The 17,433-nt window shown below is 42.1% G+C and overlaps 1 pseudogene; it reads right to left on the bottom strand.

Annotated features, from left to right (window-relative positions):
• Window positions 1-869: 869 nt before the first annotated feature.
• Window positions 870-6,555, bottom strand: LOC119526341 (annotated as a pseudogene).
• Window positions 6,556-17,433: the final 10,878 nt, after the last annotated feature.

Here is a 17,433-nt window from a genome sequence, read left to right as displayed (position 1 = left end):
GCCTTGTAGTAGTAAGGGAAACCCAGAGTGTCTTATCTCAGCTATAGAGGGTGGGGTGGGGGGAACAAGCTGTACAAAGTGTTGACGAATGTACTAAATTTATGGTAATCATTATGAAAACTCTATGACCTGTAGAGGTGAGATTTCTTCAAGTTCTCTAACACGGGAAAATAAAGTATGTAATAATAGAACAAAAAATAAATGAAGCTGAGGTTTGGGCTCGTTCTAGTTATACCTCTAATTATAATTTATTTTGGATGGCAGCTGAAATTAAGTTTTGTTGTATACATCCCTCTTTAGAGGCCATCCAATCTCTTTCAGAGACAGCTAAACCAGAAAAAGAGCTTATCGACTGTTTTAATACATCAGGAACAAAAACAAGGAAGAGAGTCTGTATGGGATGTCTGCTTCAGAAAAATGATGTTTTAAAAAAGTGAGAAGGAAAACCCTTAATGTTCAACAGTAATTTCACGGCCACTTAAGAGTCAAGGGTGTAAGGAGATGCAAAAAGAGGCCTAGTCCCACAGGTCTCAGAAGGGGGTGAGCGAGATATTCCCGGGCGCTCAGTGGCTGTCCTCGGCTGCTGCCTGCTCACAGGGTCCTGCAGAGCCACCAGCCGCACCTTGGTTCTCGCAGGTTGCACAGCCCTGGATGTCCATTTCCTTAGGGAGAGTCTGGCTCTGAATCCAAGATTGCACCGGGGCTAGCTCTTCCTTCTGTCCAAGAGAGAACTGGGGCTACTGCCGCCTCATGCTTTCCAGCTTTTCTAGGTCTTCTTTCAGTACAACTTCTTTAGTCTTCTCAGGTTTGATAGGTCATTGGAATGCACTCAGGCATGTGCTCTCTCATTCGCTAGATGGATTCTGCAGCTAAACAGGGGAAGGTTTCTTCTTCCTGTACATCCTGATATTTCTGCACATTCTGGGAGATTTCAGAAGAATAATCAGTGCTAGTGAAGTGTAGACTGCCGTCACCGCTTCCTGATGCTGTGGAGCTCGTTCCACACCGAGAATCATTATGAAGGGCAGGGCAGCCCTGACTCCCACTACAGTGCATCTGGTCTGCTTGGAAGGACAATCTGCTTGAACATACAAATATTTACCTTTGCATCTGCTTTCTTGCTGTAAACAGGAGCTGTAGGGTGATGACAGGATCTTTCCTCGGGATTTATCAACCTAATTTCTTTCTTCTTTCTGCGTGTGGGCTGACAAAACAGCTTTCATGGACCTACTTGTTTAAATTCTTCAGAGGTCAGAGATGCTGTCTGGGTATTGGGAGCCAACAGTTCACACACTGGGGTGGCATCCTTGACTACAGTCTGTTCTAGGGGGCGTGAACGATGGTGCTGCTGTAGCTGCACTGGCTGATGCCCAACACCGAGCTCACAATGCCTTGCTGGACAGGGTCTGGGGGTCTCCTCCTGCTGTGGCTGTGGTCAGCCCAGCAGTCATCATTTCGGGTTTAGCAATGATGGGGATCTGAGGAACAGCTGGCAGTGCCTTCACATCCATCTGTTGGTTCTGCTTGTCATCGTCTGAGGATGATGACTTGGTGTTTGTATGGTATATACACTTTCTCTTCAAAGCGGGAATGTTGTTGCTCTTCAAGTATCTGATAATACTATGGACACAGTTTATTTGCTGATAGGACAGGCTATGTTGATCTTTTCTCAAATCCTCACAAGACTCACTGTACATGCTATTATTTTTCAATAATAGCATGGAAAGAAAAAAAGGCCTTTTGCTGATTGCCACAATGCACAATGCTGTGCTTGTCCCCATCACTTGCTTGTTTGGCGATTTGGTCAGTGAATTGATGTAGGGCTGCTGACCCAGATTCTTTACTTTGTTTATACTGGCATAAACTTGCCGCAAGGTCATTGGCTCCTCCCGTGGCTCCTCTAGGCAGCGTCCACTGGGCTTGCTTGAGGACACCAAACTAATGGAAGGCTCCTGGGAGCCACTGTCCTAGACTTCCATAGTCACTGGAAATGCTCACATGAACTGGCTCCAAGAGAAGTTTGTGGATTTGTTCTTGTAATTCTGTCATGTCTTTGTCATTATTGTTCATCTTTTTTATTCTGGTAGCAAAAACATCCTCCTTCAGTGGACTCGTTTGAACTTTATGCTGACCAATAATGAAAGAAACCTTCTGGCTCCATGGGTTCACAAAGCTGAACCGACTGGAATCCAGTTTGATGTAACCTCCATCTTAAGTGCAAAATCTAATGGGTGAGGCAGGCAACTAAGATGGCGGCTAGCTGAGACAGGATGAAAAAAACGCCTCCGTGAAAAACACTAGCTAAAAACCAGAAAGTGACCTAGAATACCAGTTACAGCGATGCACCAACTGGATGAGGGCTCCTAGCTCCAGAGGGGCCGTATACTTGGTGAAACTGGGAGTCGGCATCCTGAAACGAGTGAGTAAGCTAGCTGGAAGACCCGCAGCTGCACGGCAGGCCGGGGAAGACAGGGATCGGCATATGGAGACCAGCTGGCTGTTTAAAAAAAAAAAAAAAAAGGAGCAGCTCCATTAGCAATTGTGGGAACCATGCAGTAAAACACAGCAAGAGGGGGCTGGGCTGGCCTCTTGCTGTCTGGCCAGGAAGATACCCCGCAGCAGATACCCTTGGGTTCGGGGGAACGGAGGAGAGATCTGGAAGCAGAAAGAAACCCCACGGCTAGCAGCTAGCCCCCAGAGGGCTGGATAAACTCCTGCCTGGGGCCGTGCCCACAGCCCAAAGCCAGTTGTCCTGGAGCTGGGAAGGAGGAACGGTGTGAGGAGGAGGGGGCTGAGACACCCCACTCGGCCATTTTTGCTTCGGGCTGGGAGCGGCCCGGGGCTTCTTTTGTGGGACTGCACACACTGATGACGTAGCACAGCCTTCCCTTGGCTGAGCTACTGGAGGAGTGCAGCTGGGAGGGGGGATCCACGCAGAGAACCCAGGGACGCTACGCCAAGTCTGGTGGTTTATGGATCAGCGAGAGAGAGAGGCTGGGGCTGAACTGAAATGAAGGCTTAGACTTTTGCAGCAGCCTTGAATCTCTGGGATCCTGGGGGATTTGAACATTAGAACTGCCCTTCCTCCCTGGCTACCCGTACACACGCCCCACATCCAGGGCGAACAGCTCCAGCAACACACCCAAACTGAGTTCCCCAACTGAACCCACAATCATTTCCCCACACAAAGCAGAAAAAAGGTTGAGAACTGACTCGAGGGATATAGGTGACTTACAGACGCCATCTGATGGTTAGTTAAAGAAAGTGTATGTTACCAAACTGTGTTCCTGAAAAATTAGATCGATATCCCTTTTTCTTTACAACTTGAAAGAGCCCTATCAAGCAAAACAAATGCCAAGAGGCCAAAAACAACAGAAAATCTTAATGCATATGATAAAACCAGAAGATATGGAGAATCCAACTCCAAACACACAAACCAAAATTTCGGAAGATACAGTATACCTCGCAAAATTAATCAAAGATCTACAATTGAGGAATGAAAACATGGCAAAGGATTTAAAGGACATCAAGAAGACCATGGCCCAGGATATAAGCTACATAAAGAAGACCCTAGAAGAGCATAAAGAGGAAATTGCAAGAGTAAATTAAAAAAATAGAAGATCTTATGGAAATAAAAGAAACTGTTGGCCAAATTAAAAAAGTCTCTGTATGCACATAATACAAGATTAGAGAAAGTTGAACAACAACTCAGTGCCCCAGAGGACCACAGAACAGAAAATGAAAGAACAAAAGAAAGAATGGAGAAAAAAAATTGAAAAAATCGAAATGGATCTCAGGGATATGATAGATAAAATAAAACATCCAAACTTAAGACTCATTGGTGTCCCAGAAGGGGAAGAGAAGGGTAAAGGTCTAGAAAGAGTATTCAAAGAAATTGTTGGGGAAGTTTTCCCCAACAATTTCTTCACAATATAAACACACAAAGCATAAATGCCCAGCGAACTCCAAATAGAATAAATCCAAATAAACCTACTCTGAGACATATTCTGATCAGACCGTCAAATACTGAAGAAAAGGAACAAGTTCTGAAAGCAGCAAGAGAAAAGCAATTCACCACATACAAAGGAAACAACATAAGACTAAGTAGTGACTACTCAGCGGCCACCATGGAGGTGAGAAGGCAGTGGCATGACATATTTAAAACTCTGAGAGATAAAAATTTCCAACCAAGAATACTTTATCCAGCAAAACTCTCCTTCAAATTTGAGGGAGAGCTTAAATTTTTCACAGACAAACAAATGCTGAGAGACTTTGCTGATGAAAGACCTGCCCTACTTCAGATTCTAAGGGGAGCCCTGCTGGCGGAGAGACAGGGAAAGGAGAAAGAGATATAGAGAATTTTAACAGACATATATAGTACCTTACATACCAAATCACCAGGACACTCACTTTTCTCTAGTGATCACAGATCTTTCTCGAGAAGGGACCATAAGCTGGGACATAAAACAAGCCTCAAGAAATTAAAAAAAAAAAAAAAAAACATTGAATATACTCAAAGCACATTCTCCAACCACAGTGGAATACAAATAGAAGTCAATAATTTTTGAACTGTAATTCCACTAGTTACTGCCTACATGATATAAAATACACAAACTCTAAGGACAAATCAGTGGTTTTGAACTCAATGTAAAATATGTAATTTTAGACAACTATATAAAGGTGGGGGAATGAAGGAGTATAGGAACATAGTTTATGTGTCCTATTGAAGTGAAGGTGGAATCAAAGAAAAACAAGATTGATATGGATTTAAGAGGTTAATTTTAAGCCCCACAGTAAACACAAAGAAATTATCAGAGAATATAACCATAGAGATGAAAAGTAGAGTTTGGGTTAAGAGAAATGGGGGAAGGGGCAATGGGGAGTTAAGAATTGAGTGTAGGGTTGCTGTTTGAGGTGAAGGGAAATTTCTAGTAATGGATGGTGGGAAAGAGCATTACAACATTCTAAAGGTGATTAATCCCACTAATGAAAGGCTAGGGAGGGAGTGGAATGGGAATATTTAGGCTGTATATATGTTTCCACAACTGAAAAAAAAAAAAAAGTCAGTCTAACTAGATGACAATTGAATACTAAGGAACTTGGATGGGACAGGAGGATAGAGGACAGGTGGCTCAAAGGGACACAGTTGAGACATAAGGAAAAGGAAATATAGAATGTAAGCTTTGTATCATTGTTGAATCTCTTGTACTTCTTAGCTGTGCTTAATGGGATTGCATAAAAGAATGTTCTTGTTCATGGGAAGTGTATACGTGAATTATAGTGTATGTTCAAGGATGTGTGCAGCTAGCTCTCATATGTTCAGAAGACAGAGCAACAGATGATGGATGATAGATAGGGAGGGAGGGAGGGAAAGAAATAGTGATGTGACAGCATGTTAAAGTTGATGGACTGAGCTATCAGGGGAGGGGGGTCAGGGTATGATGGAATTCTGTGTATGGGGTTAGTATTGTTTTTGCAACTGTTCCTATAACTTTGAATCTATTTCAAAATAAAATTAAAAAAAAAATCTAATGGGTGAATGTTTAAAGGGAGGCTGGCCTGCACACTTCAAGACCTTCTGGTGTACGCAACCATCAGAGCACAGTCTTCTGAGTGCAGGTAAGTGAGGATGGATGTTCTGACCAGATCCTGAGGGAGGTAACCCAGCAGAGACACTGCTCTTTCATCTACTTCAAGGAAAGGACACCCTGTGGTGTGTGTTGTGGTAAATAGTCTTTTATCCACTGGAAATCGAGGAGTTTTGTAACCAGAGCGAATCTTCTCAACCAGTGTGAGATAGCAAGGCTTGGCTCTGGGTGGACAGAGCTATGGACACAGATCAAATAGGGGATAATCCGGAACGGGTGACAGTACTTCTCTTGCTGTCTGTCTTCTCCTCCACAGATCCTGCAGAAAAAGGATTTCACTGGCACGTAGTCATACTGGGGAGATTTTTGGGTCCAGTTGTTCCAGAAGGGAAGCTGGTCGTGGGCAGTGTGAGTAGAACTCCCTCATATCCTGAGGGGAGAGCAGTTGGACAAAATGAGAGGACTCCAAGAGATCTTTTTTACAACTCAGGATTGAAGTAGCCTGTTCAGAAGTGTGCACTAACCTTCTAGACAGAAATGAAGAAACTGCTTCAAAGTTATCTGTTTTTGGAAGTGTGTAAAGAAGAATAGTGGTCAGCTCCTTAAGACTGTACATGGTCACATCTGCTTGAGGTGCTCCATTTTGACTGAAAATTAGGAAAAACTCACTGTTTGGCTGCACACTGTTTACACAGTGGAGGGCATAAGAGAGGGCATCTAAGGTGCTTGGTTTACTGTGTTTCTCTGATGGGAAGTATTTTTTCATTTCCTGGACTACCATCATGAGTTCTTCAGAAACTCTGTTTCAATCTTGCTGGTCACTGTTGCTGTTGCCCATGTGCTCCCCCTGCAGCTGGCACTGCAGGCTCCATGTCGTATCTGAGTCTACATTGGCCAGTGGTCCCGGAACTCCCCTGGAGTCCTGGGATTTCCAGCTGGAAGTCTCGAGGTCTTCACAGAGGTCCATCTTTGGCTTGCCGGCCCCCAATACTGTCACCTGCTTTTTAATTTTGGAATAGATGGCAGCAACTTATTTCTTATCTTGGTCCCTGTCATTGTGCTGGAGAGAAGGATGGATCATCACAATTAACTAGCTCATGTGTTCACCTAGAGGTACTCTTCTCTCCAGTATTTGCAGAAATCCCTGGACTTTTCCCCACAGGAGGTCCAGCTGTCCACCGCTGCCACTGCCCAGCCCAGGAGCAGCTGGTCCAGCCAGGCTGGGCCAGAGCCAGTCTCCATCCGCACCGCGTGCAGCCACCTACTGTCCAATCTGCCCCCCTCCACATGCCTCATGACTGCGTACCTCCTGACCGTGCCCCTGAGTGGTTTTTTGAGGTCTTTTATTTCTTCTTGGGTCAGTCTAGGTTGTTCATGTGTTTCCAGGAAATTGTCCATTTCCTCTAAATTGGCTAGCTTGTCAGCATACAGTCGTTCATAGTATCCTCTTACGATTTTTTTTATTTCTTTGGTATCCGTAGTAATTATCCCTGTCTCATTTCTGATTCTGTTTATTCGGGTCTTCTCTCTTTTTGACTTTGTCAGTCTAGCTAAGGGTCTGTCACTCTTGTTGATCTTCTCAAAGAACCAACTTTTGGTTTTATTTATTCTATTTTTTCTTTTTGTTCTCCAGCTCATTTATTTCTGCTTTAATCTTTGTTATTTCTTTCTGTCTACTTGCTTTAGGGTTAGTTTGCTAATCATTCTCTACCCTCTTCAGTTGTTCAGTTAGGTCTTTAGTTTTCAGCTCTTTCTTGCTTTTTGATGTATGCATTTAGAGCTATAAATTTCCCTCTCAGCACTGCCTTCAGTATATCACACAGGTTTTGATATGTTGTGCTCTCATTTTCATTCATCACTAGATATTTCCCAATTGCTCTTGCAATTTCTTCTTTGACCCACTGGTTGTTTAGGATTGTATTGTTTAACCTCCATATATTTGTGAAAGATCTGGTTCTTTGGAGGTTTTTGATTTCTAGTTGCATTCCATTGTGGTCAGAGAATGCATTTTGAAAAATTTCAATCTTTTTAAATTTATTAAGACTTGTTTTGTGCCCCAGCATATGATCTATCCTGTAAAACGGTCCATGGCACTAGAGAAGAATGTGTATTCTGGTACTTCGGGATGTAATGATCTATATATGTCTATTAAGTCTGATTCATTTATCATATTATTTAGGTTCTCAATTTCCTTATTGGTTCTCTGTCTAGTTGTTCTATCTATAGAAGAGAGTGGTGTATTGAAACCTTCCACTATTATTGTAGATGTGTCTATTGCTCCTTCAGTTTAGTCAATGTTTGTCTCATGTATTGTGATGCTCGATTGGATGCATAAACATTTATAATTGTTATTTCTTCATGGTGAATCATCCCTTTTATTAACATATAATGTCCTTTGTCTCTTATGAAGTCTTTGCATGTAAAGTCTATTTTGTCCAATATTAGTACAGCTACCCCAGCTTTCTTTAGATTGCAGTTTGCATAGACTATTTTTTCCCATCCTTTCACTTTCAGTCTCTTTGCATCGTGGGGTCTAAGATGAGTCTCTTGTAAACAGCATACCGCTGGGTCATATTTTTTAACCCATTCTACCAGTCTGTATCTTTTAATTGGAGAGTTTAATCCATTAACATTCTAAGTTATTACTGTGAAGGAAGTTCTTGAACCAGCCATCTTATCCTTTGGGTTTAGTAGTTAGATCTATTTTTTTTTTCCTCTCTCTTTTTTTCCTTCAAGTTACCCTTACTAATAACTCTACAGTTCTGTGCTTTTCTCCAGACCTCTCTCTCTGTTCTTTTTTTCTCAGCTGGTAGAGCTCCCTTTTGTATTTCTTGCAGGGCAGGTCCTCTTTTTAAACATTCTCTCAGAATTTGTTAGTCTGTGAAAATTTTAAACTGTCCCTTCTCATATGAAGGAGAGCTTTGCTGGATAAAGAATCCTTGGCTGCAATTTTTCTCTTTCAGAATCTGAAATATGTCATACCACTGCCTTCTTGCCTCCATGGTGCCTTCTGAATAGTCAGTGCTTAGTCTTATGCTTTTTCCCTTGTATGTGGAGAATTGCTTCTCTCTTGCTGCTTTCAGAAATCTCTCCTTCTCTTCATCATATATGTCTCAGAGTAGGTTTATTTTGATTTATTCTTTTTGAAGCTTTTTGGGCATCTTTAATTCAGATATTTACATCATTTAGAAGAGTTGGGAAGTTTCCCCAACAATTTTCTTCAAATACTCTTCCTAGCCCTTTACTCTTCTCTTTCCCTTCTGGTACACCAATGATTCTTATATTTGTGCACTTCATGGTGTCCAACATTTCCCTGAGATCCATTTCAAATTTTTAAAAATTTCTGTCACCATTCTTTGTGCTTTCACTTTCCATCACCCAATCTTTGAGGTTGCTAATTCATTCCTCTACTTCAAATCTGCTGTTATGTGTCTCAAGAATATTTTTAATTTGATCAACAGTATCATATTTCCATAAGATCGCTATTTTTAAAATATACTCTTGCAAATTCTTCTTTATGCTCTTTCTAAGGTCTTCTTCATATCCTTTATATGCTGAGCCATAATATTGATATTTGTGTGTACTTCTTTGATTAATTACTCCAAATTTTATGTCTCTTCTGGCTTTTTAATTTTTTCATTTGGTTTGTCCATATCTTCTATAGCTGTCAAGTGCTTTGTAATTTTATGCTGGCTTCAGGGCATTTGCTTGTCTTGATAGGATTGTTTTGGGAAGTGCAGAATTAATTGAGTATTTATATATTATTTGGTTTGCTGGAGTGCAGTTTCCCAATCCTACCAGCAGGTGGCACTTTTGAGGCACAGCTTGCTGGAGTGCAGTTTCCCTACCTACTAGCAGGTGGTGCTTTCAAGTAGGTCTTCCCAGAATTTCTCCTGTGCGGTGGGCAGAGTCCAAACTGGGTGGGAAACCAATCATTGCACCTGATGTCTGTGTGATCTGGGGAATCCCAGTCCTGGAGCTGCAATGTGGGCCCCAAGCAGGTAGGCAGGGAGCCTGATCAAGGGTACCCCCCAGGTGGGACGTGGGCCTGTCTGCCAGTTCTCTGTCTGCCTTGCACCCATGAGTCTCTGGGTGCAAGTATGGTGCCTCTCCCTTCCTTGCTCCTTATGGCTGCACCCACTCTGGACTTCCATTAGGGGAGAGTAGTTGTTCCCCAGCAAACCATCGATGTAGGTGTGCAGGAGCAGAGAGCTGCCGCTCACTCCCTTGCCAGGTGGTGGTTTTGCTGCTGCTGGCCTGGGGGAGGTGTGGTCCACAGGGGAACACATTCACCATGTCCCTCCAGCCACTGTCTCTCCTCCATTTTTGTTGGATGTCCCCTCCACATACTGTGGGGGACCCTCTATGGTGGTCACACCCCGGAACCATGGTCCCTGGTGTCCTCCAGCCTCTTTCCAGTTACTCTGATGGAGGGAAGAAGAAGACTGTCTGCCTCACCGTACTTTGCCCATCTTCCCCCATCCTTATTTTTAGATGAGGAAATTGAGGCACAGACAGAGCTATAACCAACAAATGGCAGAGCCAGGATTCGAACCTAGAGAGTCTGGTTCCAGAGTATGTGTATTTAACCACTGTGCTCTGCTGTTCCCCAAAACTCAGTGTAAGGGAGCCCCACTAATCTAGTCCAGATTTCCAGGGTGACCATAGGTCTGAAGTCATGTCTAGATATAAGAGAGTCTGCAGAGGAGAAACCTGGAGAATAGCAGAAGCACCTATAAGTTTCTAGGGTCTACACATGAGCAGACTGGTGGTTCCACAGGCTGTGAGGGAGTGGCTTGATGTTAAGTGATTTCAGTGCCCTCTGTGAAGTTGTCTTCACTGAACCTGGGTCCTCACTATGCTTATAAACCAAAATTTAGCTCCCTTCTGTCATCCCATCAACAAACCAGGGGCTCACCAAGTGGCTCCATTATTTAACAATTATGTCTTTGCCCTCCAATATTCTCTTTCTCCCTTTAATACTGCCATATTTGAGGACTTTAACAGGATAAATATTGTCAGAAGAGGGAATGGTAAATGAACATCTGAACAATTCTGCTTGTATCAGGGAATGGACCAGGCACCATCAGCCCCTGGAAGCTTTCCCAGGAAGATTAATGATGATCCAAAATCAAATGGAAACAAACCAAGGCTAAAGAGCGGTAAATCAAACCATAAATCATCACATACTCTGAAGATTCAGCCTTGGACCTTACATCAAACAGTATCCAGTATTTTGAGAAAAGCAAGAAAACTGGGGGGTGAGGGGGTGGGGTTGTGTGTGTGATGTCATCACTTCATGAAGAGGGTTTCATTCAGTCAGTCAAATAAAATGGAAATGCCCACTGCAAAGAAAGTGGTGAAGAAGTACTTATCAACACTGTTGATGGCCAAGTTTCTCTTGTTCTATGTGCTACAAAATTATGTCAAAAATTCAATTCCCAGGGTTGGTTCCCTGGGATGCTGACTCCGAGATGGAGTTTAGCATGTAGGAGGCTTAGTAAAAGTCTTCTTGGGATCAGCACCTATAAAAACGAAGGGAAAGAAGCAATGTTGGGCACAAGAGTGGTCAGGTCGTGTTGCAGACACAACAAAGGTCTCAGCCAGCCCCATGGGGAACTCTAGATCTGGGATGGCCCTTCAAAATTGTCTCAGGTTGAAGTAAGTCAGCAGAGCCTTTATATCCCTCCATTGACCAGTTATCGGATGTGGGCTGCCCTGGAAAGGGGGAATGACTTTGGGTGAGGTGGCTCTCCACAGCCAAGGGCAATTCTGAATGGGTCTGAGGGCCCTCTGCTAGCAGCACTCCAAACAGCTGGGGCAATAAGCTCTTCAGTCCTAAGGCAGTTCTGACAGATGCATCACAGGAGTTATGATATTCCTTGAACAAGTATTTGTTGAGCATCAACCATGTGCTAGGCACTGGAGTCTGAGGGACATGACTAGGAAAAAGATAGGTATGAGTCTATCCCTTGAGGGTTTTCCAGTGTCCAGGATAAGAAACCTTCATTCCATAATGAGGGCAAATGGAAAATCTTTGACTTAAAAAGCACCAAGAGCAAGTCTTTTGTTTGACATCAAGGCTGTGATGGTTAGGTTCATATGTCAACTTGGGCCAGGTGACCCAGCTGTCTGGTCAAGGCAAACACTGGCCTAACAATTGCTGTGAGGACGTTTGAGGCTGGTTAATAAACCAACAGGCTAGTTTATTAAATCATCAGTCAATTGACTGGCAGCTGTGACTGATGACTCACCAAAGGGCGTGCCTCCCACAATGAGAGAATGCAATTGGCTGGATTTAATCCAATTAATCAGTTGAAGACTTACAAGCAAGACAGATAGAGGACCTTCACTTCTTCTTCGGCTGCCCAGTGAAGCATTTCCTGAGGAGTTGGTCGAAGTTGCCGGTTTGTTTCCTGAGGAGTTCATCGAACACGTTCGTCGAAGATCCTAGTTCATTTCCTGAGGAGTTTGTCGAAGTTGCCGGTTCGTTTCCTGAGGAGTTCATTGGACATCTTCCTTGGAGTTGACAGTTTGTTGATGGCTCTACAGAATTTGGACTCGTGCATACCCACAGTTGCGTGAGTCACTTTTACAATTTGATAATCAGAGACACCTCTCATTGATTCTGTTTCCCTAGAGAACCCTAACTAATACAAAGGCCAATTTGTTTTCCCTTTCTCCATTTTGGGGTGGAAACTTAAGATTTCCTTTTATAAAGGATACTAATCTCTTAAAGTTCATTTGGACAGCTTGACCTTTTACTGAGTCAAGGAATCATGGAATTGCAGATCTAGAATTGCTATTAGAGTTCAGCTAGTGTGAACTGTCTCCCAATATTGGAATCCTTTCTATAGTATCTCAGACACATGGTGATTCAGCTTCTGCTTGCATGCCTCCAGGGACAGAGAGTTCACCATCCAAAGAGGCAAGCCTATTCTATCCTTGGATAACTGAGTTATTACTAATGACCTTCACCCATTGATCCTAGGTCTGCTCTCTTGAACAATATCAAATAGCAATAATCCTTCAGATATCTGAAGATATCCACTTCTCTTAGTCCTTGCCACTCCAGGTTAAATATGCCCAGTTCCTCTGACTATCTCACAGGATTCTGTCTTTTACGTATCGCCCTAGTTTTTCCCCTGTCTCTATTCCACCATCACTGCTTGACACTGCTTACATTGTTGATCCAACAGGCCCCTAATTGTCCTCCCAGACTCCATTCCATTCCAGACTGTGGCTGGAGTCATTTTTAAAAATGCAAATCTGATAGGCACTTCCCACCTCCCACACTACAATTTGTTTGACTTCAAAATCCCAGTGCCTAACATGGCCCAAAGGTCCTTCACAATGGGTTCCTGCCTATGGTTTGGGCCTCATCTCCCATCATCTCCCATGTGCAACCTATGATCAAACACTTTCTCCTCTTTGTACATTCTCTCCCCTTCCTAGTACTCCTGTTCTCTTCTATCCATCTAGTGAACTCCTACTTAATCTTCAAAATCCAGTTCAAAAGTCAGCCTCTCCATGCAGGTAACCCAAAGAAGTTGTTCCCTTCTTTGTGCATCTGCAGAATTGCTCAAAACCCCCTTGTGCCAGTTTGGATGTATTGTGTTCCCCAAAATGCCATTTCTTTGGATGCAATCTTGTGGGAGCAGATGTATGTGTTGATTAGGTTGGAAACCTATTGGTGAGTGTTTCCATAGAGATGTGACCCACCCAACTGTGAGTGACACCTTTGACTAGGGTGTGGACCTCTGATGAATGTTTCCATGGAAATGTGGCCCCACCCATTCAGGATAGGCCTTGATTAGTTCACTGGAGTCCTATTAAAGAGCTCACAAACAGAAGGAACTCAGAGCAAGTGAGAGTGACATTTTGAAGAGGAGCTGCAGCTAAGAGGGACAGAATGCCCCAAGTTGCAAACATTTTGGAGAACGCCATTTTGAAATGCAACCTGGGAGCAAGCAGACGCCAGCCACATGCCTTTCTAGCTAACAGAGGTTTTCTGGATGCTAATGGCCTTTCTTCAGTGAAGGTACCCTATTGTTGATGCCTTACCTTGAACATTTTATGGCCTTAAGACTGTAACTTTGTAACCAAATAACCCCCTTTATAAAAGCCAATCATTTCTGGTATTTCACATAACAGCAGCATTAGCAAAGTGGAACAACCCTTTTTTTTCCATTTATCTCATTGTTTAGTAATTATCAGTTGTGATAATTACATTCCCAAATAGAATGTGAGGTTTTAAGAGCACCCCTGTTCTTAGACTGACCATGAATAGATTCTGATCTATTCATCTTTGTACGTCTAGCATACTAAAGCTCAGTAGATGAGTAAATGAATGAATGAATATTTGAATGAATATAAAATACCTTTCAGAACATTCATCAGTGTCGTGATCTTCCCCTCCAATCTGTCAAGTTCTTCTTAACTAACCTACGTGTTCTTCACCCTTTGCTTGTGCTACTGAGCTTTTGAAACTGAGGACAGAAGTTTACATTTCTTCCTATAAAGTTCTATCTGTTATAATACAGTCTTATCTTATTTCTGTTACCTGTTATATTGGCTAGTCCTGTCTCAAATATGTGCCATGTGCCTGAAAAGGGATAATTTGATGTTTTCAAATAAATTATTGATAAAATTGTTGACCAGGATTGGGCCCAGGCCTTATAACATTCCTCTACCTGCCGCCTTCCAGTCCCATGTCAAGACAACAAGCAACATCCCCATGGTGTTGCTGTAGAAAGTGCAATCATTTCCTCATCTTGGCATTGTTGAAAAACTAGGCAATTCATACATTCTTCCTTTATGAAAGTGGATCTACCAGTAAGGGTCAGTATTTGTTTTAAAGAAGAGATTCTAATGTGTTGAGGAATGTGAATTAATAATAATTTTATTTGGATTTCTCAAATGTATATTTCAAATTATGATCTTTATTCTTGAATCCATGTTCTGAACACACAGATGGCATAAACTATACCTTGAACTACTAAAGGGAAAAGAAAACTATCATTCATTAATGTATTATTGATTCTTTCCAAAAGCCAGAATATAGCTGCTGTCCCATTTCAGCTTTCGCAAGCTGAAAACACTTTGCTGTTAACACGACTCTAAAAAGATAGGTCTTTCTATTACTTAGTCTTTTGCTATACAAAATGGCATAGTGATGTTATAGATTAAAACTTGCCCCCTTACGTAATTTAGGGTATGCCTCTTATTCTAATATGAAAATCTTCATGTGGATCATTAGTCTTGTCCCTTTAAGCACTCGAAAGTGGGATATCCCTGGAAAATATGATCATTCTTTTCATGGCTATGTGTATGCAAGCATCACTGTACTAAAGCCTGGATCAAAAGGAAAAAAAAAAAAAAAGATTTGTCTGTGAGATCAAAGAGGGGAAAAAATAGACGATTTATGCTCACTTGTCCAACTTCAGTGCTTGAACCATAACTGATAGTCAGTAAAAAGTATCTAAAATAGCATGGCCCTACCAGATTAAAATACGGAAACTCAAAGTGGGCATTTTCTTTAATTCACTGTATTATTCATGACATGGAGCCAAAAATGGTATACTCAGTAGGGGAAATCTAGGAATGGGAACAAGGGATACACAGAGGAATAAAATTTAGAGACTTCCAAATCCCATTGGAATGCACAAATTTAAGACATAAAGTTCATCCCCATTATGGGCCTTGTGAATATTTCTCATTGACCTTTTCATCATGATAGATTTTTAAAATCCAAGGAAAACTTTGAAATGTCAACAAAATTGTCTAATATGCTTATCATGTGTCTTCTGAATTTGAATGAGTCAACCTAACCTCATTTTCTACTTGCTAAAGAATGCTGCTGATCTAATGTTATTGTAACCCTCAGTCCCCACAAGTCACTTCCACCCAGGTAAAACTGAGGTTCAAGTATTGTTCACTGAGTTAAGACATTTTCAAAAAACACAGTGCTAAATTCAGAAGACATCAGTAACTCAGTTGTTCAAATTACCTTCAAGTCTTTCCCAAGAAGCCAGTTGGGAATGGGAGGATGAATTAGTAACTTGCCACCTTACTGAAAAAAAAAACTAGATGATGTCCCTTCAGCTGCAAAACATTCATAAGGTCCAAAGCACAGTGTTACTCATTCCCTGCTTCTGACTCATGCACATTTTCAGAAATAATCCTTCGTTAAATGTTACTGCATGGGAACTATGAAGAGCAAAGTTGTTTTGGCATAAGTTCATTCTTGTTTGGTTGAGTTATGATCCGTGTTTAGTTTCACACTTTTGATCTTGAACATTCTAGATGATATATTTGCACACATAACATTGCTATATACAATAGAAATAGATCTGCTATGACAGTTCCTATAACTTAAAAATTTGCTGCTCATGGAAATTTCTTTTATAGGAATCTATTACATTCCACCAAGAAAATACTTACCTCAATCAAAGTAAAATAATATATATATATAGTAATACCCTTAACTTGAGAGTCTATCATACAGTTGTACATAAGGAAAAACTGGTGAGAAGTAAATGTTTACATGCAGTTAATTTTACTTCTGAAAATAAAAAAAGCAAAAATGGATTTATGAATGTCAGTGTTTTTTAGGACATATCTTCCCAACAACAGTAAAAGACTGAAATCTGTCTCTGTAAGTCCAGATTCAAGGATATCAATTTCTGGGAAATGCTTCTAAACCACTCTAGTCTGCTGTGACCTTTCATTCATCTGAAGTTCAATGGGAACTTACTGGTGTTTCTGCCATCTTGCCCCTATGTGTATCCTGTCTTGTGCTTTTAAGCATGGACTTTGGAGTCACAGATTTTAATCACATTTTGGTCTTCATCAATAAAACGGAATAATCGTACCTCCCTCAAAGGGTTGTTGTAAGGATTAATGAGCTCATGTATGCAAAGCTTTTAGTACAGGACCAGGCACACATTAAGAGCTCTAAAAGAATCAGTAATTATAACAATTTGACAGTTTTATGTGTCATGATGTCTGCAACTTACTTTCAAATGGTTCAGGGGAAAAGACATATGCATCTAGAGAAAGAGCATAAAATGTTAACTGGTGAAATTAGATGAATAGTACATATATGTCTGTGAATTTTTTTAAATAAAAAGAGAGGGGCGAAATGTAAATCAGATTGTATTTTTTCCTTGTTTAAACAGTAAGAAAGTACTTGTGCTTTCAGATTTTCAGCCCTAATTGTGACCCTTTAAACACATGGACACACCAAACTTCAAGGAGCACATAAAAGCCCACTGTCTCAGCTTTGCCACAGAGGGTTCACAAGTCTCTCCATTTCTCTGTTTGATTCATCATTGTTGTTTTGGCATAACTTCACTCTGTTTTGGTTGAGTTATGATCTACAGCAGAATAGTGACTGGGGTGGCCCATAAGTTTATCTCCAGAATTTGGCCCAGTAGTGAGGGAAGGGGGTTGGTGCTGGCAGCCCCAGACCTGTGGGACAGGAAAGAGCTGGGCATCTTTCATAGGGCCAGACCAGAACCCACCATGAAGGTGGCTGGGTGAGGCCCACTTAAACCAGAACACTGCTCCCAGTGGGGCCCCTTGGGTGATAGCTCAGCTAGGCAACCATCCAGGGTGCTGGCAGGCCAGGCTAGACCCAGGCTTGGTGTGAGATGCAGGGAGATCCGGGGAAGGGGAAATTAAGGAAGAGGGAGGAGTGGGTGTGGACAAGTACAGTGAGTGTGTAGGCAGGTGGGTGGCTGCCAGAAAGCAAAGCAGCACTCCTTGGGGTGGTCCATCTGGTCCCGGTGGGGCAGGCAGGAATCCTGGATCATGGGCGGGGGCCACATATCAGCACCAGTGG

Source organism: Choloepus didactylus, chromosome 1 (genome assembly GCF_015220235.1).
Source record: "Choloepus didactylus isolate mChoDid1 chromosome 1, mChoDid1.pri, whole genome shotgun sequence".
NCBI lineage: Eukaryota > Metazoa > Chordata > Mammalia > Pilosa > Megalonychidae > Choloepus > Choloepus didactylus.
This window is presented reverse-complemented; position numbering and strand designations above follow the sequence as displayed.